Source organism: Scyliorhinus torazame, chromosome 4 (assembly GCF_047496885.1).
Source record: "Scyliorhinus torazame isolate Kashiwa2021f chromosome 4, sScyTor2.1, whole genome shotgun sequence".
NCBI lineage: Eukaryota > Metazoa > Chordata > Chondrichthyes > Carcharhiniformes > Scyliorhinidae > Scyliorhinus > Scyliorhinus torazame.
In genome coordinates, this window is record NC_092710.1 from 35,979,366 (window position 1) to 36,004,029 (window position 24,664).

General features: G+C 46.9%; 1 long non-coding RNA gene across 1 annotated transcript in view; it reads right to left on the reverse strand.

Moving 5' to 3' along the window:
• Nucleotides 1-24,664, reverse strand: part of LOC140411586 (uncharacterized) — a 362,769-nt gene that overhangs the window by 157,991 nt on the left and 180,114 nt on the right. The window lies entirely within an intron of this gene.

Genomic DNA, 24,664 nt, shown 5'->3' on the forward strand with positions numbered 1-24,664 from the left:
CTACAGTAATCTCTGTATATAACTCTTAATGAATCCCCCCTTAGTAGCTGTTCCAATTCAATACAAAATCCAAGAAACCAAAACCCCTCTCAAGGGCGTGGCCCAACACACTTTAATCTCACTTGAATGGTACTGGTCCTTTCCCTCAGATCCAGCCTCCAACCAGCAGATTCAAAAGTCCTTGCGGAACGCAACTGTATATTTAAAATTTCCCAGGCTCTTTGCCACACCCAATGTGCTTTCCGTTCTCTGAAACAACCTTCAAATGAAAACAGAGAAACGCTGCTTTTTTTCTTCTGCAGTCCAAAGGAACAAACCGAAACTGAAACCCAAACACTAAACCGGATCTCACCTGACAGCCACAGCCCAGCTCCGCCCACAAATGATATCACTGAAGCCGTGCTACAAGTCATGTGGTAAGACCAAACGTTTCTGCTGACGATTAATTCTCTGCAAAGAAGTCGACGAACGGTTGCCACCTCCAGGCGACCCCTAACAGTGATCCTCTCAAGGCGAACTTAATCTTCTCCAGACAGAGAAAGCTAGCCATGTCCGATAGCCAGGTCTCCGACTTCTGGGGCTTTAGATCCCTCCATGCTGGTAATATCCGCCTCCGGGCTACCAGGGAAGCAAACGCCAGAACGTCTGCCTTTCTCCTCCTGGATTCCTGGATCCTGCGACACCTCGAAAATCGCTACCTCTGGACTCAATGCCACCCTTGTTTTTAATACCTTGGACATGCCGTCGGCAAACCCCAGCCAAAATCCCCTCAGCTTGGACATGCCCAGAACATGTGGACGTGGTTCGCTGGTCCTCCCGCACATTTTGCGCACCTATCCTCCACCCCAAAGAACCTCATATGACACTTCACAACTCCCTTCTTAACTCCCTGTATTTTGCTTTTAGAACCTCATCTCTTTTTGTAACCATCGTTGATGTGTACCACAACCACTGGCTATTTGCCCTCCCCTCCAGAATGCCTGTAACTGCTCCGAGACATTGTTGATCCTAGCACCAGGGAGGCAACATACTATCTTTGAGTCTTGATTGCAGCCACAGAAACGCCGATCAATTCCGTTTACAATTTAATCCCCTATAACTGTTGCATTCCCACAATTCTTACTCCTCCCCTCTGCAGCAGAACCAATCGTGGTGAAATGAATGTGGCTGTTGCTGCTTTCCCATGAGACGTCACTCCCCTCAATAGTATCGAAAGCAGCACATGTGTTTTGCACTGGAATGGCAACAGGGGATGCCTACACTGCCGTCCAGCTCTCTTGCTCTGCCTGATGGTCATCCATTCCTTGCCTACCTGTAGTGTGGAAGCCTGCGATGTGACCACCTCGCCATACATACTAATCACAACACTCCTCACGTCGCTGGCACTTCGTCGTGTCCCCAGCCTCTGCTCTAGCTATGAAAGCCGGGCTTCGAGAAGCTGTAGCTGGAGGCACTTCCTGTAGACATGCTGGCCCCGGGCACGGGAACTGTTCCAGGCCTCTCACATGGAGAATGGGGAGCAAACCACGGCTTTGAGATTTCCTGCCATTACTTACCCCTTTAACGCTTTGGAAGACACTTGATATTTGGTTAGATGCAATTCTCTCTGGCCCTTCTTTCCTTGTCCTCGTTAATACCCTTACAGCCCTTACAGATTATACACCACACAGCGTCTTTTCAAACTATGGGTGATAAAGGTCGTAAAGGCTTACAGACCTTCCCCAGTATTTATCAACCAGCCCACACCTTGTTATCTCAGATGTAGTGTCATGTGAGAGTACCTTTAAGAAATGGGTATTTATAAATATCTGTAGTGAGAGTACCTGTAAGAAATGGGTGTTTATAAATGGGTGTGTATATAAATATCTGGAGCGAGAGTAGCTGTAAGAAATGGGTATTTATAAATGGGTGTGTATATAAATATCTGTAGTGAGAGTACCTTTAAGAAATGGGTGTTTATAAATGGGTGTGTATATAAGTATCTGTAATGAGAGTACCTTTAAAAAATGGGTGTTTATTACTGCAGTGATGTTAGAGAGTGGGTGGAGTTGGGCTATCTGTCAGCTTTTTACTTTCATTTTAGGCTGTTTGCTGCAGGGTGTGTTTTACTTTAGTTTTCAGAGCTGGATAGCTGCAGTCACAGTCGGAAGGTGTATTAGAGTCTGTCTCTGTAACCTGAAGACTGGAAATCGATCCTGGTGATTTAAAACTAATAATAGTAATATTGACGTGCTTCTGGTAAAAGGTGTTTTAAGTCTTACTGATGTTAAAAGGAAAGCTTAAAGGATTACTTAGTGTTGTATTCTTTGGGGGTTGTTTGAAATAATGGTTGCTAAGATATTCACTGCATGTTTTGAAAAGGTTAACTTGAGTTCATAGAATAAACATTGTTTTGCTTTTAAAAATACTTTTCCATTTCTGCTGTACAACGCCTGTAGAGTGGGCCGTGTGCTCCCCATACCACAATCTATTAAAAGTTGTGGGTTAGGTGAACTCCATGATACACTTTGGGGTTCACTGAACCCTGGCCCACAACAGTAGCAGGACAAGACCTTATCTGAAGATTTAAAAGTGCCAAAAGAAGGAGAAAAAGTAAAAGAAATCTCTTCCCGTTCTGCACATAATTCCCATTCTGTTTGAAATTCCCGAGTTTCAAATTCACTCTGGCTTTGCCTCACTCCAAATTTGGTCTCCCCCACTGCTCGTGGATAGGGCTTGAACTTTCTGCTCGTTTATCATATTCCAACATACAATTATAGCATGGTTCATCTTGTCGCGGCCTTAACATCACTTTCCTCCCTGCCCCGATATCTGTTGACTCCCTTGTAAATCAGCAAATTTGTCTCATCCGAACTGGACTACAATCAGTCACCAAGCCGCCACTGCTCTGTATCCAAGTGAATTTGAAATGCTCAGGACACGTCGGCAGAAGACATTAGCCCCGATCTCTGTCTGAAATTGGAGGCACATATATTTCTAACTTTGTCTCTGAATTGTGCGTTCTGCCAAGAGAGTACACATCTTCTCAGCACCTGACTCTCAGAATCTTATATATTTCAATGCGGGGACTTCCATTTTCCAGGCTTCAGAGAATTCAAAACGACTGTATCTTAACACACATCCAATCATCGCAGGGCTCTTTCTGGCAAACTGTATTTGAACGACTGTCATTGGAAGTAACTATCTTCTTAATTTAAGTGTCGTAAAAGCTACAAGATATACTAGATGTAGTTACCCCGTTGCCTCAGGCAGGGGCGTAGTGGCTTTGGGGAGACGGTGGCCTCGTGGTATTATCACTGGGCTTGTAAAGGAATGCTCTAGAGACCTGGATTCGAATCCCACCACTGCAGGTAGTGAGATTTGAATTCAATAATAACAATCTGGAATTAAAAGTCTCATGATGACCGCAAAACGATTGTCGTAAATACCCACCTGGATCAGCAATGTATTTTAGGGAAGGAAATCTGCCATTCTTATCTGGTGACTCCAGACCCATAGCAATGTGGTTGAGTCTTAACTGCCCTCACAGGGGCAACAACGGATGGCCAATAAATGCTTGCCCAGCGTGCGACACCTACGTCACATGAACACATTTTAAAAAAAGGTCTGTTTGACATGGCGCAGCCTTGATTATCAATTACCTCCACTTCCTTCCACTTCTTTCTTCCAAATAAAAACTTAAAGATCAACGTTCTCTTCTCTATGAGTCAACACTACGTTCTCCAGACACCTTGATTTACCAGGGTAGTCACATGGTACCAAGTGTGGCCACCAAGGTAGTCTTGTTAGATTTAGAGAGGGTCAAATCCCGAGGGAAAAAATCTTGCGAACATCAAACAAAAAAATCGAAGTGGAGCCAATGCCGGCAGGTGGGTGAGTGGTTTAAGTCTTCATGTGTGGAGTGAAAATGCGGGAGAGTCATTGGGCTCCCATTTTCATTCGGACTTAACTTTTCTCCTTTTTTCTGAGAAGTGCTTCTGAACGTAATGAAGGAATGTTTGTAGGGTTAACCCTACAGGTCCTCACATGAATTGAGGAATGACCCATCGAATTAGTCTTATCGCAAATTGTTTTTTTTTTCATTTTGGGAATAACGAATTGTGAATTGGCTCGGGAAATTGTATTGGATCTGGTCTCTGATCCAAGAAAAATACGGTCTATTGCAACCTATGGTGCATCTGGGTCGACTGGAAATGGGGGAAGAGTGTTTGGCTGCACACCCGTATGTGGCACCAAAATCCTTCCCTCTATTCTGTCTGCTGATTGAGCAATGTCAGGAGTTACATTAACATTTTGGCTTTGGCTAATTTCATAGAATTTTCATCGAATTTACACTGCAGAAGGAGGCCATTCGGCCCATCGAGTCTGCACCTGCTCTTGGAAAGAGCGCCCTACCCAAGGTCAACACCTACGCCCTATCCCCAGAACCCCACCCAACACTAAGCTCATTTTGGACACTAAGGGCAATTTATCATGGCCAATCCACCTAACCTGCACATCTTTGGACTGTGGGAGGAAACCGGAGCACCCGGAGAAAACCCACGCACACACGGGGAGGATGTGCGGACTCTGCCGGAATCGAACCTGGGACCCTGGAGCTGTGAAGCAATTGCGCTATCCACAATGCTACCGTACCGTTAATTTCTTTAAAGGTGGAGACTTCAATTAACACATTAATCCCGAGATTGCCGAACGTCCAGTAACCAACCCCTCCCCACAACCCAACCCAACAGATAGGGACGCAAGCGTTGGTAATGAGGATGTGGGGTACTCAGATGTGGAGTAACGACATCCTCAGGATAAAGAATTCACATTTTTGTCAGCTCCCCATGAATGACATACTACAATCGACTATTTATTCATGTCATGTTCAATCCTGTACTCGATGGACACCTGCTCCATTTGCAGAATGGGGATTTCCAATCAAGCTTGTTTTGTCAACTTTTACTTGAGCCCCCCCCCCCCACCCCCACAATCTAGGTCGTGAAGAGTGGGCGCTTCTCTGCTCAGGAATGCATTTTTCTCAACTTATTTTAAGATTAAATTTGACATCTTCTGCTCAGTCAATTCTGTCTCTGATGTGAGTCCCTCGATCCTGTGGGATGCTTTTGCTCGGGGGCGAGTCACTTCTAATGCAGCCAAAAAAAGGGTCCAATACTGGAGCAGCTGTGCCAATTGATAGTAAAATTGGTCGCAGGAGAGAGGAAGAATGGCAGGATGTCCTAACCGCTTGTTGTTAAAGGAAATAACTCGAGCTGTGCTGGACTCCTTGCTGGCTCAGCAGGATGTGAGCAGTTTAAAGTTTGGAAACAAAAGTTACATGAATTTGGAATCAAACCGAGTAGATTCCTGGCCCTTTTGACTTGGAAGAAGACTCACTCTCGGGCTATTCCCTTGTGCTAGATTCCAAGGGGAATAGACTGATCAATACTGAGGATATCAACAATATTTTAACCCAGTTTATCGAAATCAGGCCAGTTTGGGAATGCACTGACAGTAATGGAAAGCTTATTCTCGTCTCAAGCTCCTAAGGATCTGGGAGAACCAAGAGCTGGTCCGAAATGCTCCTATTTCTAAAGGGGGAGCGGCTCTGTCATCGAAGGAGCTTCAATCTGGTCAGGCCCAAGGGCCTGATGGCTCTTGAAGTGAGTTTTACAGGAACTTAATGACTTGCTAATGGCTCCACTGATCTTCGTGTACAGTCTCTGATTCGAAGCAGCTCTGCAGACCTCCGGGAAGCGAATATTTCCTTATTCCTGAAGACAGGCAGAATCCTGAATCGTGCGCCCCATGTCGGCCAATTTCACTCTTGAATGTAGACTTGAAGTTGCTGCAGAAAGTATTAACTCGGAGCCTGGAGGGAGTTCTCCCGCGCGTCATCAAGGGCGAGCAGACTGGCTTCATAAAGGGTGGTAATTTGTGTAACAATATAAAGAGACTGATGAATGTTATTCAGGTCTTTTCTAGACGGGTGTTGGACGGGTTAGTGATCTCCTACGATGCAGAAAAAGCTTTTGATCGGGGAGAGTGGAATTATTAATTTCATACGTTGCGAAACTTTGGGCTGGGAGAGAAGCATGGGAAGTGGATACGGGGACTTTATGAAGGGCCTCTGATGGTTATAGATTTGAGATTTTTTTTTGCCTCCAGCTAAGAACTAGACAGGGGTTCTCATGTTCCCCGTTATTGTCTGCAATAGTCATAGAGCCTCTGGCAGACACAATTAGGCAGAACACTTTGGTTTCTGGGTTACATGGTGAAGGGAAGCAGTGTAAGACCGTGCAAAACGCAGACAACGTGTTGCTCTTTGTGTCTAAGTCGGACGATTCTGCCCCCGCTATTAAAGTGGTGGATAGATTTAGCCTTTTCTCTGGCAGCAGAATTAATTTAACAAAGTTTGAGACTATACCATTGGGCGGACTCAGAGAGAGACCTCACCCCTTTGCTAATGCTCCACTCAAGTGCAGAACGGTAGCACAGTGGTTAGCACTATTGCTTCACAGCGTCAGGCTCCCAGGTTAGATTCCCGCGTGTGTCAAACAAATCCCGAAAGACATGTTCGGTGATTTGGACATTCTGAATTCTCCCTGTGTGCACCCGAACAGGCGCCGGAGTGTGGCGACTGGGGCCTTTTCACAGTAACCTCATTGCAATGTTAATATAAGCCTACTTGTGACAATAAACATTATTATTATTATTAAGTTGTCCCTTTCGGCATTTGCCTATCTGAGTATAGTGGGTACCCCCTTTAAATGTTTACAAGGGGAAATCCCCCTCCCTCCCTACCCCCCACACGTTAATTGTATTAAAGTTGTACCTCTCCGTTGGTCATTCTTGCCGATTTAGTGGTTGGGCAGAATAACGTTGGTTAAGGGGGATGTGCTGCGCAGTTATTGTATCCTTCACAGACGCTGCCAATCTTGCTTTCTGCTAAGGTCCTAAAGGGATTTAACGGGATTCTTAGATCCTTTATATGGAACAACAAACATATCCTCCTTTCAAACTAGCCAAACGCTGCTTCCCAGTTCGAAAGAGGGTGTTGAATATTAACATCAATTGGTTTCACAGCTGAGGTTTCTCAGAGATTGGGACATGTTCTATACATATGGATGATAAGGGAATAGTGTAGATGGGCTTTAGAGTGGTTTCACAGGTCGGCGCAACATCGAGGGCCGAAGGGCCTGTACTGCGCTGCAACGTTCTATGTTCTAGAAGGGACCCCCTCCTCCATTTGGCTCGACATTGAAGCAGGCCAGTCTGTGTACTCCTTACAGGCCCTGTTGTGTTACAGGGATTTGAAGGATTGGTCTGTGTGTGAATCCTGTCATTATCAACACTTGGAGCGTGGAGGATAGTCCGTCAGCTGGAATGGAGGTCAAATTAACGTCTACTCTCTCTCTCCTATTCAGGGCAACCCAGATTTCCAAACTGGTTTCTGGACCATGGATTCAATATCAAGAGAGATGGAGGTATTTGTATGCTGGGAGATATGTTCCACGGTGCTTCCTCGTCATTTTTGCTATGGCAACAATTTGATATTCAAGGATACTGATTGTTTAACTATCTCCAACTTAGAGACTATATCCTTAAGAAGACATCTTGATGCTTCAATGTCCCTGATGGGAACACATCCTGCTTTCTGTACATTTAGTACATTTTATGACACTCTGTGCTCCAGGTACTGTGTGAGGTTATTGGAAACACTGCAGTCTTTGGGAAAATACTTTTCAGTCAGAATTGATGCGGAGACTTGGGGTATTATACAAGAAAATGCTTGCAAAATTTCAATATGTGACAAAATAAAAGTTCCAGGTATTACACCGTCTGCAGAATACACCAAGCTAGAGATCCAGGTTTGATCTGCTATATCCGCGTTGTGACAACAGTTAAAGGTGGTCGAGGGTGACTTCATTCACTGTGCGTGGTCATGTGTCAAAACTCAACCCTTCTGGGCTGGAATACTTAAAGAACCTGAGACGATATGAGGTATGGCCTTTGAAGTCGTCTATTGTGTGGTGCTGGGGGATGGGTTTTTTTTCTTTGTGGAGTTGTCACTTTGTAAGGGGTGATCACAATGCATCCATGAGCGCTGAGGGCCCTCAGCAGCAGCAGAGTTGTATTCAACCGCAATCTGCAACCTCATAGTGCGGCACAACCCCACTCTACCATTACCACCAAGTCAGAGGATCAGCCCTGGTTTAATGAAGAGTTCAGGAAGGCATGCCAGGAGCAACATCTGGCAGCCCGAAAAATAAGCTGTCAATCTGGTGAAACTACAACACAGGGCGACTTGTGTGCAAAACAGCATAAGCAGCAAGTAATAGGCACAGCTAAACATTTCCACAACCAACGCATCAGATCTAACGTCTGCAGTCCTGCCACACCCAGCCGTGAATGGCAGTGGACAATTGAACAACTCACTGGATGAGGAAGCTCCACACATATCCCCAACCTCAATGATGGAGGAGCCCAGCACTTATGTTCAAAAGATAAGGCTGAGGCATTCGCAACAACCTTCAGCCAGAGGTGCCGAGTGGCTGATACATCTCGGTCTCCTCCAGAAGTCCCCAGCATTACAGTTGTCATTCCTCAGCCAATACGGTTCACTCCCCGTGATATCAAGAAACCGCTGAAGGCACTAGACACTACAAAGGCAATGGGTTGAAGATTTGTGCGCCAGAACGTGCCCCAACCTGAGCCAAGCTGCTCCAGTACAGCTACAACACTGGCATCTACCCGGCAATGTGGAACATTGCCCAGATGTGTTCTGTACATAAGAAACGGGACAAATCCAACCAGGCCAATTACCGTCCGATCAGTCTACTCTGCATCATCAACAAAGTGATGGAAGGAGTCATCAACAGTGCGGCACTTACTCAGCAATAACCTGCTCAGGGACGCCCAGTTTGTGTTACGCGAGGGTCATTCAGCTCCTGGCCTCATTACAGTCTTGGTTCAAACATGGACAAAAGAGCTGAGTGCCAGGGGTGAGGTGAGAGTGACTGCCCTTGATATCAAGGCAGCATTTGACCGAGTGTGGCATCAAGGAGCCCGAGCAAAACTGGAGTCAATGGGAATCAAGGGGGAAACTCTCTGCTGGTTGGAGTCATACCTGGCACAAAGGAAGATGGTTGTCTCGGTTGGAGGTCAATCATCTCAGCTCCAGGACATCACTGCAGAAGTTCCTCAGCGTAGTGTCCTCGGCCCAACCATCTTGCTGCTTCATCAATGACCTGCCTTCCATCATAAGGTCAGAAGTGGGGGTGTTTGAGGATGACTGTACAATGTTCAGCACAATTCGCGACTCCTCAGATAATGAAGCAGTCCGTGTCCAAATGCAGCAAGACCTGGACAATATCCAGGCTTGGGGCTGGCAAGTGGCACAATACATTGGCGCCACACATGTGCCAGGCAGCGACCATCTCCTACAAGAGAGGATCTAACCATCGTCCCTTGACATTCAATGGCATTACTTTCGCTGAATCCCCCATAATCAACATCCTGGGGGCTACGATCTATCAGAAACTAAACTGGACCCAGCCACATTAATACTGTGGCTACCAGGTCAGGTCAATGACTAGGAATCTTCCGGCGAGTAACTCACCTCCTGACCCCCCCCCCCGCCCCCCCAAAGCCTGTCGACCATCAAGAAGGTGCAATGCAGGAGTGTCATGGAATGGTCTCGACTTGCCTGGATGAGTGCAGCTCCAACAACACCCAAAAAGCTCGACACCATTCAGGACAATGCACTCCCGCTTGATTGTTCCACCTTCCACAAGCATTCAAACCCTCCACCATCGCCGAACAGTGGTAGCCATGTGTACTATCTACAAAATGCACTGCAGTAAATTCACCAATGATCTTTCAACAGCACCTTCCAAACCCACCATCCCTATCTTCTAGAAGGATAAGGGCAGCACATACCTCAGAACCTCACCTCCTGGAGGTTCCCCTCCAAGTCACTCACCACCATGATTTGGAAATATTTCTCCGTTCCTTCACTGTCGCTGGGACAAAATGCTGGAACTCCCTCCCTCACAGCACAGTGGTTTGCCTGCACCTGACGCACTGCAGCGGTTCAAGAAGACAACTCGCCACCATCTTCCGAATGGCAACTAGGGATGGGCAATAAATGCTGGCCGAACCAGCGACGCACACATCCGGTCAATAAATAGAATTATATCTCACTCGCACCCATCCCAAAGGCTGCCACACACACACACACACATACCCTCACACACACACACACATTCGCGCACACACTCACCACCCCTCACGTTCACACATTCACTTACACACACAAACACTCCCACACACATTCTCCCACTCGTTCACATTCACATATACTGTCACACACACACACATCCTCACTGGCACATTCACACACACTCACACTCTCATACAGAGACCTCACACGTGCACCCTCACTCGCACAGATTCACTCACACTCACTAACACACCTACACACAATCCTACTCATAGCCTCACTGAAATACACTTACTGGCGCACAGTCACACACACACACTTCCACCTGCTGAAAACCTCACTTGCGCACAACCGAAACAATCCCACGCACTGTCTGTGCGCAGTCTGCATGTTCTTCCCGTGTCTGCGTGGGTTTCCTCCGGTGCTCCACTTTCCTCTCAAAGATGTGTCGGTTAGGTGGATTGGCCATGCTAAATTGCCTTTAGTGTCCAAAAATGTTGGGTGGGGCTACTGGGTTACGGAGATAGTGTGGAGGTGTGGGCTCAAGTGGGGTGCTTTTTCCAAGGGCCGTGAAGACCCGTTGGGCGAATGGCCACCTTCTGCACTGTAAATTCTATGAAAGACCCTCACTCGCACAAATTCGCACACACTCTTACTCGCACACATTTTATACACACTCCCCCACACGTATATCCTCACTAACATTCATACACGCACATAATCTCACACTCACTCACACAACCACATACTCACTCACTGTCACATATTCGCTCAAACACACCCACACGCACAAATCATCAGTCAACTACATCCCAAACACTCCCACAGAAACACACCCTCACTCGCACATGTTCACTCGCACACATACACTCCTGCCCACATCATAGATTACATAGAACATACAGTGCAGAAGGAGGCCATTCGGCCCATCGAGTCTGCACCGACCCACATTAATCCCTCACTTCCACCTTATCCCCGCAACCCAATAACCCCTCCCAACCCTTATGGACACTACGGGTAATTTAGCATGGCCAATCCACCTAACCTGCACGTCTTTGGACTGTGGGAGGAAACCGGAGCACCCGGAGGAAACCCACGCACACACTGGGAGAACGTGCAAACTCCGCACAGACAGTGACCCAGCGGGGAATCGAACCTGGGACCCTGGCGCTGTGAAGCCACAGTGCTAATCACTTGTGCTACCGTGCTGCCCATAAATCGCCTCACTTGTACACATTCACAAACATTCTCAGAACGCAGAGGTTTTGAGAATAGCGACGGGTTTTAACGGTGCAGAGATATTCACCAAGGCAGACATGTCGAGAACCACAGGACGCAGGGTTCATGTGATTGGCGATAGAATCAGTGGCTGAATGGGAGAAACACGGTTTTCCAGGGCGCTTGGTCAGGATCTGAAATGTGCAGACGGAGAGTGTGGAGAAGCCAGATTCGAATCAGAAACAAACTGAATAAGTAACCGGAGAGGCGATCTGCAGCCCAATGACGAGGAGACGGGGAATTGAGATTAGCTGAGCTGATCTTGCAGGGAGCCGCCGCTGTACAGACACCCCCAACTGGTCAACTGCAGCTTTATAAACATTCTGTGACGTTTTCATTCAATTAATTATTGAATCGAATTGTTACAGCAAAATAGAACAGCCACATTCCAGAGAACAGAGTATCTGAAAGAACACTCTGACATTAATGATGTAATTTCTGCATGCTCAGTCAGAGTGAATGTCATCTCTGAAACAAAATGAGATAAAGGAACATTTCTACCCCTGTTTAACACAGCTTCCAATTATAATTTAGTATTTAATGTAATCACACTTGAGCAGTTCATGAGATAGGTTGTTGTTCAAATAGGTCTCAGCACGTCTCATATTCACAAGTGGGAATTCGCACAGGCATCGTAATTTGGTTGTCTGAAGTTTAAGAAAAGCAACAATTTGAACAATTCTGGAACGTCACTATCTCCTTGGAGATACTCGAATGTATAAAATTAGTTCTTAGGGAATGTACCACCTCACATCTTACGTCAGAGACATTGTCTGCTGGGTCAAGGAACAGATTCCCTTCATCTGAAAATGCATCGACCAATTCAATGGGTCAGGAAAATATTTTATATGATTCTTGGCGTAGTTGGGATTCCTGGTAAGTGTGTAAAGTCCATTATTCTGAGCACATCTACGCATGAGGTTGTTTGTGGCACTATTCTGTGAATGATAATGTTAAATTTGAGCGAATTATTGTCGAACACTCTCCCCGACAGTAAAATAAATTGGCTACATTTCCTGAATTATCTCTGCAATTATATGCTGCATACAGATTTTCTAGCTCGAAGGATCTCTGTGTGATAAGTTTATTGCATTCAGCACACGGTGTTATCTCGTTGAATCAAATCAGGAAACTTGACCGTACCAACGCTATCCGGTAATATAAGTTATCCAGAAAGTGTGCGACTAACTGGAGTGGAAGACCTGACCCCAGTGACCAGGTTTGATATTTGTCAACATAGAATTGCCCCGAGTGTGGGTTATTAACTGGAGTCAAACTCGACTGCAGTGACATGCGTTTCCTGGACATTCTGACATTGTACAATTGTATTCAGTGTGGGGAATCATTTTACTTAGACTCCAAGCAGAATTAATGACATAAATTTGTGGACTGATTAATTTCCTTCCCCAAGCATGGTCCTGAGAATGACTTGGTTATGAATGTTTGGCAGCGGGAGTAACTGGAAGCTGCGTTTTGGAGAGTAGTTGCGTTTATTGTTGAGATTCAGTAACCTACCAGCCGATCGTAACCCACAAATATTGCTGTCAAATTCCACGCTGCCTATCCTCAGAAATGGAGACTTGCACTCAGTAATTTATAGTCTATTTTGCCTATTGCATCCTTCAGTTAACGTGACCCTGTGCCGTGGAAACTGTGGTCTCGCCACCTGCACCACTCGATACCTGGTGGCAATGTCAACGGCGGATCTCCTGGTCATTCTTACTGACGTTCTCAGCAGGCGACTCAATGATTATTATTTCCAATTAACTTTTCTGCAGATGACCCCTGTGTGCAGTGTTCTATATGCTCTTATCCGTGCAGCCGCAGACTGTTCTGTTTGGTTCACCGTCGCTTTCACTTTTGATCAATTTGTTGCCATTTGTTGGCAGAAGCTGAAATATAAATATTGCACCAAAAAAACTGCGGCAGTGGTTCTAGCAACAGCCGGGATTTTGCTCTGTTTAAAAAGCATTCCCTTGTATTTTAGATAGAAACCTGGGAAGATCATCGACAATGTACCAATGTACTGTTCTAATAGACGAAGCTATTTTACTGACCCGAGATGGATTGGATTCAGAATGTTTGAAAAGGCTTTAACCCCATTGATACCATTCGGGTTAATTCTGTTGCTGAACGCTCTAACCGTCAGACACATTTTAATGACCAGTCGAGTCCGTAAGAGACTGAGGGGCCAGAGCAAGGGAGAGAATCAGAGTGACCCAGAGATGGAGAGCAGAAGGAAGTCTATTGTTTTACTCTTCAGCATATCCGGCAGCTTCATGCTCCTGTGGTTGGTGTACCTTTTATATTTTTTTCATGCTGCAGATGGGTTAGACGATTATTCATTATATATCTTTGGAAACATTGCATATATGCTGCGGAATCTAAGTTGCTGCACAAACACATTTATTTATGTGGTGGCTCAGTCCCAATTCAGAGACCAGTTGAAGAGCGCGGTGAAATATCCATTTACATCAATTATTAATTTGGTCAATAAACGATAACATTGAAAGCAGCTCAATTATTCAATCTTTAGAGCAGGAGGGGACCGCCAGAGGAAAGAAAAGAAAGAGGCTGGAAGATTAGAAACCCTCAAAGATAAACACCCATTTCTTTACGTTACATTTCTTAAACACCCATTTCTTAAAGGTATCCTCACATGACATTATGAACATCAGGGACGAGGCCTGGGGCAAGGTGGACCACTTTCCATACTTTAAGAGCCTGCTTTCCAGAATTCAGACACTGAAGATGATGCTGAAAGCACCAATATCAGTGATCCAGCGCAGCCTTCGGTCGCCATAAGAAGGGAGTTTTTGAATACAAGAACCTCAGGCCAGCGATCAATTTCATGGTCTACAGGATAGCAGTGATACCCTCCCTCCTATCTGACGCAGCGACCTGGCCTACATACACCAGGCACCTGGAAAATCTGGGCATGACCAGTTCTACCTACGCTAGATCCTGGAAATCCATTGGGAGGATTGGCGTCACAGCATGAGTGTTCCCGCTTGGGCCAATATCCGTGCATTGACCTCCTCAATCAGCTCCACTGAGCAGGCCCCATCGTCCAGAGGCTGCACACGTTACTGGGAAGCAGGCGCTCCAGCAGGAGATTCCACACAGCAGACCAGCCCATGGGAGGTAGAGGGAAGGTTTCCAGAACACCCTCAAAGCCTCTTCACCCCCATCGACATCTGGGTTTCCCTGACCCAGCATGCACAAAATGGAGGAAAAAACATCCGGAGAGGAGATGTCCACTCTCAGCTTCAATGCCCAGAGCCAACTGAAACGAAGCTTCGACATCCAGAGGAATGTTTTGCCACGGAGGCACGCTGTTCGACCTCCCCCACGCAAACACGGGTAGAATGTGCAAACTCCACACGGACAGTGCCAAAGCCGGGATCGATCCTGGGACTTCGGTGCCGTGAAGTAACAGGGCTAACCCACTGCTCCACCGTGCTGGCATGAGAATCCCTTTCTAATATGGAAGCAAGTCACGGTATAAATCATTCCCTTTGACCACCCCCCCCCCCTCCCTGTAATAATGTCAGGGTGGGTACAGTATTTGCTTTGATAGACAACAGCACTCCATTTTGACTGGTTTCATCCAATCGTCGTCCATTCTGATATGTGTGAGGAATTGCATTACTTTACCTACTTGGGTGTTTGTTGGGCCTCTACCCGACTATTTCAAGATTGCAACAGGACAGTACCATTGATTAGAAAGGAAAGCTTCCTGGGAATGGGAGGGGGCGATTAATCGTTTCATAACTCGGGAGCATCGGGGCTGAATGTCTAATTCGCCCCTTCCCCTTGATGTTGGTGAGTTTCCTTTATTGTGTCAATTTTCATTCTGGATTATGTGGCGGGTTGTATTTTCTGGAGGGGGACAGCTTTGTACTTTGTCAGGGGCACCTTTTTTCTTTTAATGTGGGGAGAGCTACATGGATCCATGAGGCGGGTGGTTCGGGTGGGGGTGGGGTGGAGTGGAGGGGGGGGAATTAAAATACAGTGGAAATTTTCATGGTAGCTTCACATTTCCATTTTCACATGATGACAAAATGATGTTGGGTGGGGTTGAATCAATAATTTACCAAAGAAACCTGGCTCTGTAACAGGGCCATTGTATCCAGTGGAGACTTTGGTTGAGGAGCTCAATAGCTGCCTCGGAAAGCTCACTCACCCCGAGTGCAAGGGCGCATCCACTTGATATTCACACAGCTGGCGGCCATGTTGGGTGCCCCCCTGGACAAAGGGAAACCCCGGAGCGCTGGGGCCTGACCTCATGGTGAGAACGGCGACCGTGGCCATTTCGGACGGCCCCCCAACAAAGGAAAAGTTCGGAATGCAGAGACGCGTCCACCAGAGAAGTATGGGTGATCCCGCAGGACCGGGGGAGAAGCCCCCTCCTCTCCCCCTCCCCCCAGGATTGTTACCTGGAACGCAAGGGAACTCAACGGCCCAGTGAAAAGATCCAGAGTCTTCGCCCACCTAAGAAGCCTAAAAGCAGACATTATTTCTTCGGAGAGATGCACCTGAGGGAGAAGGACCGACTGCTGGTAAGTGAATGCTGGGTGGGACAAATGGACCATTCATGTTCTGGGAAGAGGGATAGGGGGCAGCAATATCAATTATCAAGAGGACGAGGTTTACTGAAACCAAAACAGTTGCGGTCATGGTCAGCAGTGTCCTGGAAGGGGCACCGGTCGTACTGGTAAATGTGTACGCTCCCAACTGGGATGACACAGAATTCATAAAGAAGACCACGGGGGAAACCCCTCACATTGACACACACCAACTGATTATGGGGAGCTGCTGGCGGAGAGGAAAATTCTGCAAATGGACTTTACCTAATAACCACTAGGAAAGCAGTGTATCAGCTCTAGCAGACATGGGGGACATTCTACGACCACGAAGACAAAGCTGGCGGCCTATTGGCTCAGCAGCTGACAAAGCAGGTAGCCATGAGGGAAATAGCGCAGGTAAAGGACAGCAGAGTCAGACTGAGAACCGAACCAATGGAGTTTAATCGGGAATTTGAGACCTTCTACCGGGCTATGCAAACCTCTGATCCACCCAACGGGGATGCAGAGATGAAACAGCTCCAAGGCGGACTGGAGCTACCAGTTAAGGGGGAAGACAGACGGAGGCAGCTGGAAGCACCGATAGATTTGGGAGAAATCATGGAGAGCATGAGCTCCATGGAGGCGGGGATGTACTGGTATCCAACGGGTTCCTGGCAGACTTCTACAAACAATTTGCACCAGTTCTGGCACCATACCTAAGGGACATGTCCGCTGACTGACTGGCAAGGGACACTCTGCTCCCCACGCTAGCGCAGGCCACAATCTCACTGATACCCAAAAAAGATTAAGACCCGACGTAATGTCGATTATGCAGACCCATTTCAATGCTGAATGTGGACGTGAAAATACTCGAAAAGCTCCGGGCCAGAAGGCTGGAATGCTGCATAACGGAGGGGCTCGCCTCGGGCCAAACGGGCTTTGTCAAGGGTAGGCAGCTCACAGCGAATATCAGGCGGCTGCTGAACGTAATAATGACCCCCCCCCCCCGGGTAGAGAACACCGGAGGTGATCGTCTCCGTGGATGCAGAAAAGGCCTTCGACAGAGTCGAATGGAATTAACTCCTCGAGGTACTGGAACGGTTTGGGCTAGGAGCGGGGTTCACCGCCTGGGTGAGACTCCTGTACAATGCCACCAAAGTGAGCATTCGAACTAACACCACCAGCTCTGAATACTTCCAGCTACAGAGAGGAACAAGACAGGCTGCTCCATGTCCCTACTCTTGTTCGCGCCAGTGATCGAACCTGCGCGAGGTGAAAAGTTGGAAGGGAATCCAGAGAGGAGACAGAGAGCACAGAGTTTCACTCTCTGCAGATGACCTGCTCCTCTATGTCTCGAAGCCACAGGAGGGACTGAAGGCAATACTGCAAATCCCCAAAGAGTCTGGAACCTTTTCGGGCTACAAACCTAACCTGTGCAAAAGTGAGGCATTCCCAGTGAACCCAAATGGGGGAGAGGCAGAGCTGGAGGGGCTCTCGTTTAAAATGCCCCAGAACAGATTCCGTTACCTGGGGATTCAGATAGCCAGTGACTGGACACAGATCTACAAGTGAAACCTGACCAGCCTGATGGTGGAAGTGAAACAGGACCTTCAAAGGTGGGGCTCACTCCCACTCTCCCTGGCGGCGGGAGTGCAGACGACCAAGATGGACGTACGGCCGAGGTTCCTCTTCCTGTTTAGATCCATACCGATTTCATTCCCAAGGCCTTCTTCCAAAATGTAGACCGCCCAATCGTGGTGTGTGTGTGTGTGCGCGCGCGCGCGTGTGCGGGGGGGGGCGCGCATGAAGGGGGGGGGGGGAAGAACTCGAAGATTTCCCAAACCACCACTACAAAGAAGGAAAATCAAAGGGGGCTTGGCTTTGCCAAACTTACAATACTACCACTTGGCTGCAACGGGGATGGGTACAAGAACCCGGCACAGAATGGGTGCAGGTGGACGGGGCTTCCTGTACCGGAGCTACCCTCTGCGCCCTGGCTCCAGCATCACTCCCATCCCCGTCATCGAGATACACAACGAGCCCAGTGATATTGGCCACGCCGAGAACGTGGACCCAAGTGAGACAACATTTCGGCCTAACGAACAGCCATGCTAGATACCACATTCAAAAGATTCAGGCTGGTTGGCGGCACACTGACGGTCGGGGACTTCTACGTTGGGTACAGACTAGTTACACTGGACGAACGAACGAGGAAGTGGAAACTAGCAAAAGGACAGGAAATGAGACATCTCCAAATAAAATAATTGCTCCACAAAGGGACAGTAGGGTTCACCGGGTCCCCAGAAACAACACAACTAGAGGATCTGACATGCACCAGCAGCAAGAAGGCAGGGATGGGGGGGGTGGCTATGTGGGAAAATATACGTTCAGTTACTATACAGACCTCGAACACCATTGGACGCGACCAGATTTAGAATACCCAATTCATTTTTTTCCAATTAAGGGGAAATATAGAGTGGCCAACCCACCTACCCTGCACATCTTTTGTGTTATCCGGGGAGAAACCCACGCAAACACGGGGAGAATGCGCCAACTCCACATGGAGAATGACCCAGAACCGGGATCGAACCTGGGACTGTGGCGCTGTAGTGCTAGCCCTCTGTACCACCCTCCTGCCAGGGTAATGCAAACCTGATAACCACTACACCATGGAACCAGCTGGCAGCGCTCAGACCTGTTTATATTACTGGACTTTGTGATTGTATCCCTTCGCTCCAGAAACTTTGCAAAGCGCCCGTTTGGTGGGATTTGCTCAGATGTCGACACCTTATTTTTTGTTCACGTGTTAGCGATTCCCGTAAAGTGGCGTTTAGCTGACTGTTCTGACCTTTTTTTCTTTAGCTAGGCAATTTACCGAAATAGAGGCAAAATGAAAGAGCGTTTAAATGTTACGGCGCGGAGGGTGCGAGCAAAGGGCAGGTTTGGCTTTTGGAAAAAAACATTTTTGAAGCAAGCGTATTGGACGCAGCGACGCTTGAGTCAGAATGTTGAGTAATTGTGAGTCAGGAGTAAGTTTCTCCAGCCCAACTGGGAATGATTGTCTGACTGACCAGGGAAATGCAACATTTGAACGATGAAATGTTCGCGACCAGACAGTAATGGTGGCTATAGGCGGCCTTGCCCAGGGCCCGCATTGCTCAGTCGGTAGAGCATCAGGCTTTTAATCTCAGGGTCCAGGGTTCAAGTCCCTGTTTAAGCGATCATTTTAAACCCCAATGATTGATGCTGACGTGAACCCAGCAAGTTAATCAACACGGCAAGAAGCCCATCGGCCCATTGTGCCTCTGCTGCCCATCAAACCCCTGTCTGTTCCAATCCCAGATTCCAACCCAAGGTCGGTCGCCTTTCCATTCCACTGGAATCAAGGTCTCGTCTAAATGCTTTTGTGTAAATAATACCATCATACAAGGAGAAATCCCTGCTCATCGCTTTGTGATTGATGCCTGAAATATTTGCGTTATGCTGATTTGGTTTAAATATTTTGCTGATTTTGAGCTTTTATAGAATCATAGAATCATAGAAGTTTACAGCTTGGAAACAGGCACTTCGGCCCAACCAGTCCATGCCGCCCAGTTTTTACCATTAAGCTAGTCCCAGTTCCCCGCACTTGGCCCATAACCCTCTATACCCATCTTACCCATGTAACTATCTAAATGCGTTTTAAAAGACACAATTGTAACCGCGCTTACTACTACCTCTGGCAGCACATTGCAGACACTCACTACCCTCTGAGTGAAGAAATTGCCCCTCTGGGCCCTTCTGAATCTCCCCCCTCTCACCTTTCCCTGTGCCCTCTAGTTTTAGACTCCCCTACATTTGGGAAAAGATGTTGACCTTATCTATGCCCCTCATTATTTTATAGACCTCTATAAGATCACCCCTAAGCCTCCTACGCTCCAGGGGAAAAAGTACCAGTCCATCCAGCCTCTCCTTATGACTCAAACCATCAAGTTCCGGTAACATCCTAGTAAATCTTTTCTGCACTCTTTCTAGTTTAATAATATCCTTCCTATAATAGGGTGACTAGAACTGCACACAGTATTCCAAGTGTGGCCGTACCAATGTCTTGTACAACTTCAACAAGACGTCCCAACCCCTGTATTCAATGTTCTGACCAATGAAACCAAGCATGCCGACTGCCTTCTTCACCACCCTGTCCACCTGCGACTCCATCTTCAAGGAGCTATGAACCTGTACTCCTAGGTCTCTTTGTTCTATAACTCTCCCCAACGCCATACCATTAACTGAGTAGGTGCTGGCCTGATTCGATCTGCCTAAATGCATCACCTCACATTTATCTAAATTAAACTCCATCTACCATTCGTCGGCCCACTGGCCTAATTGATCAAGATCCCGTTGCAATCCTAGATAACCTTCTTCACTATCCACTGTGCCACCGATCTTGGTGTCAACTGCAAACTTACTAACCATGCCTCGTAAATTCTCATCCAAATCATTAATATAAATCACAAATAACAGTGGACCCAGCACCGATCCCTGAGGCACACCACTGGTCACAGGCCTCCAGTTTGAAAAACAATCCTCTACAACCACCCTATGACTTCTGTCGTCCAGCCAATTTTGAATCCAATTGGCAACCTCACCCTGGATCCCGTGAGCTTTAACCTTCTGCAACAACCTACCATGCGGTAACTTGTCAAAGGCTTTGCTAAAGTCCATGTAGACAACGTCTACTGCACTGCCCTCATCTACCTTCTTGGTCACCCCCTCAATAAACTCAATCAAATTTGTGAGACATGATTTTCCACGCACAAAGCCATGCTGACTGCCCCGAATCAGTCCTTGCCTCTCTAAATGCTTGTAGATCCTGTCTCTCAGAATACCTTCTAGCAACTAACCTACTACAGACGTTAGGCTCACCTGTCTGTAGTTCCCAGGCTTTTCCCTGCTGCCCTTTTTAAACAAGGGCACAACATTCGCCACTCTCCAATCTTCAGGCACCTCACATGTGGCTGCTGATGATTCAAATATCTCTGTTAGGGGACCCGCAATTTCCTCCCTAGCCTCCCTCAACATCCTGGTATACATTTCATCATGTCCCGGGGATTTATCTACCTTGATGCGTTTTAAGACTTCCAGCACCTCCTCCTCTGTAATATGCACACTTTTCAAGACATCACTATTTATTTCCCTTAGTTTCCTAACACCCATGCCTTTCTCCACCGTGAATACCGATGAGAAATAGTCATTCAGGATCTCACCCAACTCTTGTGGCTCTGCACATAGATGTCCTTGTTGATCCTTAAGAGGCCCTACTCTGTCCCTAGTTCTCTTTTTCCCTTTATGTATCTGTAGAAGCTCTTTGGATTCTCCTTTGCATTATTTGCCAAAGCAATTTCATGTCCCCTTTTTGCCCTCCTGATTTCCCTCTTAACTCTATTTCGACAATCTCTATATTCTTCAAGGGATCCACTTGATCCAAGTTGTTTATGTACGTCATATGACTCCTTCTTTTTTTTGAACAGAGTCTCAATATCTCGAGTCATCCAGGGTTCCCTACTTCTACCAGCCTTGCCCGTCACTCTAAAGGGAATGTGCTTTCCCTGAACCCTCGTTAACACATCTTTAAAAGCCTCCCATTTACCAGCCGTCCCTTTGCCTGCCAAAAGTTTCCCCCAATCTACCTCTGAAAGTTCCTGTCTGATACCATCAACATTTGCCTTTCCCAAATTAAGAATTTTAACTCTTGGGCCAGACCTATCATTCTCCATAGCTATCTTAAAACTAATGGAGTTATGGTCACTTGTCCCAAAGTGATCCCTCACTAACACTTCTGTCACTTGCCCTTCCTTATTTCCCAAGACGAGGTCAAGTTTTGCCCCCTCTCTAGTCGGTCCATCCACATACTGAATGAGAAATTCCTCCTGAATACACTCAACAAATTTCCCTCCAGCCAAGCCCCTAATGCTATGGCTGTCCCAGTCAATGTTGGGAAAGTTAAAGTCCCCTACTATTACCACCCTATTATTCTTGCAGTATCTGTAATCTCCTTACATATTTGCTCCTCAATTTCCCGCTGACTATTTGGGGGTCTGTAGTACAATCCTATCAAGGTGATCGCTCCCTTCTTATTTTTCAGTTCCACCCACATAGACTCAGTTGGCGAACACTCGGATATATCCCCTTTAAGTACTGCCGTGATGTTTTCCCAAATCAAAAACGCCACTCCCCCTCCTCTCTTACCTCCTGTTCTATCCTTGCTATAGCATCTGTACCCCGGAACATTGAGCTGCCAGTCCTGCCCCTCCTTTACCCATGTTTCAGTAATAATATCCCAGTCCCATGTGCTCATCCATGCCCTGAGTTCATCCGCTTCGCCCGTCAGGCCCCTTGCATTGAAATAAATGCAGTTTAATGTAGACTTTCCTTGCTCTCTGCCATGCTTTCCCTGGTCATGCTTTACACACTCTCCCTTCCTGCCTTTTGTTTCCATCCCCACTGACTTCCTACGTCGGTTCCCATCCCCCTGGCACATTAGTTTAAACCCTCCCCAACTGCACTAGCAAACACACCCCCGAGAACATTGGTTCCGGTCCCACCCAGATGCAGACCGTCCGATTTGTACAGGTCCCACCTCCCCCAGAACCGGTCCCAATGTCCCAGGAATTTGAAACCCTCCCTCTTGCACCATCTCTCAAGCCACATATTCATCCTAGCTATCCTGCCATTCCTACTCTGACTATCACGTGGCACTGGTAGCAATCCTGAGATTACTACCTTTGAGGTTCTACTTTTTAGTTTAACTCCTAACTCCCTAAATTCAGCTTGTCGGACCTCATCCCGTTTTTTTAACTATATCGTTGGTGCCTATATGCACCACGACAGCTGGCTGTTAGGCAAGTTGAATCTGAATTCCGACATGATCAGAATTCGAATTTCATCCAGTCCCAATAAACGAGGCGACTTTGATCTGTCCGTTGCTGCTGTTCCGTTAAACCTCATTGTTATGTTCCAATAAATTCCATCACATTTATATTTCAATACATTTCACTTTGTTTTCTGAATTCATTGAGAAACCTGGCAGGCAATGAGACGTTCTGTAATGGTAGTAGGTACCGACTTTGTATTGAAGTGTAACTGCAGTATTCTGTTAATTGACAAAACAAGTATTGTCAGCGCCGATTGATAACTCCGCCGCCGTCTGCAGATTCCCCTCCAAGGAACACGCGCCATATTCACTTGGAACCATATCCCCACTCACTCACTCTTGTTGGGTGCTAATCATGGAGCTTCCTTCTGTCATAATATACATCAGTATATCATGGTGCAGATACACACACACTGATGGACACACAGCGGGACCAATCAACACACACAACACCGCAGCCAATCACCAGTTAGAGCACACGCACTATAAAGATAGGGGGCATCAGAGTTCCGGCACTTTCGAGCTGCAACCTCCCAGTTGGACAGTGCTCACAGCCTGCAGCACAGACCTTCCCCGTGTGCTGAGTGCATAGACTGGTTAGGACAAGGCATAGGTCTTTAGTTCAATCTAATATCGTGTTCACCCACAGTGAAAGTATGTTAAACAGTTTCTTACTTCATAAAATAGTGTTGCACTATTTTAAGTGTTGGCGGCCTGTATGTGTTCCACGGATCCAGAGCGTCCAACACACCACCTTCCTAACAGCTTTATGTGTGCACCTACACCACATGGACTGCAGAGTTTCAGAAACCATCACCACAACCAGTTTCACGGGAATTGAATGAGAGCTTAGATTATGGAGCGCTTGTTTATTGGTTATTGTCGTTTGACATTGTGGATTATGGAGGTTTGATGGATTTAAAGAACTCACTACTATAATGCCAAGAATATCTTTTGTCAATGTTCTAATATAAAGTAATTGGTTACAGAATGGCTGACGGTGTGGCGAGTGGCACCTTTTGCCAACGTTGTTTTTCAAATGCAGGCTCTTGTGCCTTTAAGAAAGGCGGTGTATGAGAGAACTGCGATTGTGCCCGCACAGAAGCAACCATAGAACGTGAGTGAGACATTGGCTCCTGTTGGCGACTGGAAAACGGTCGGGGGGGAAAGTTGGGGCAGGGGCAGGATGCAAAGGGGAATTTGAGATGGGAAAGGATCACGAGATAAAGGGCAATAGTTGGAACATTTCGAAAAATACTAGTTGGTTATCAAGTAGCGAACTTCTAATGGTTAAGGAAGTTAATATTTAGTAACTGACAGGTAATAATCATGATGCAGGCTTATTAAATAGTGTTTGTGAGGAGAACGATTTCCATCAGCACGTTGGCTTTGGGAACGCACGGACACGGGAAGCTAGTTGCATTCTGTCTGTGCACATTCAGGACCCTGATCTTCCTGTTGCTTGCCATTTTAACACAAGACTCTGCTCCCATGCCCACCTGTCTGTTCTTGGCCTGCTGCAATGTTCCAGTGAAGCTCAACGCAAACTGGAGGAACAACATCTCATCTTCCGGTGAGGCACGCCACAGCCTTGCGGTCAGAACATCGAATTCAACAACTTATGGTGATCAGCCCCACCTCAACCCATTTGTTTCCATTTCATTTTAACTGCCTTTTACCATTTTTTCTTTTTAATATACT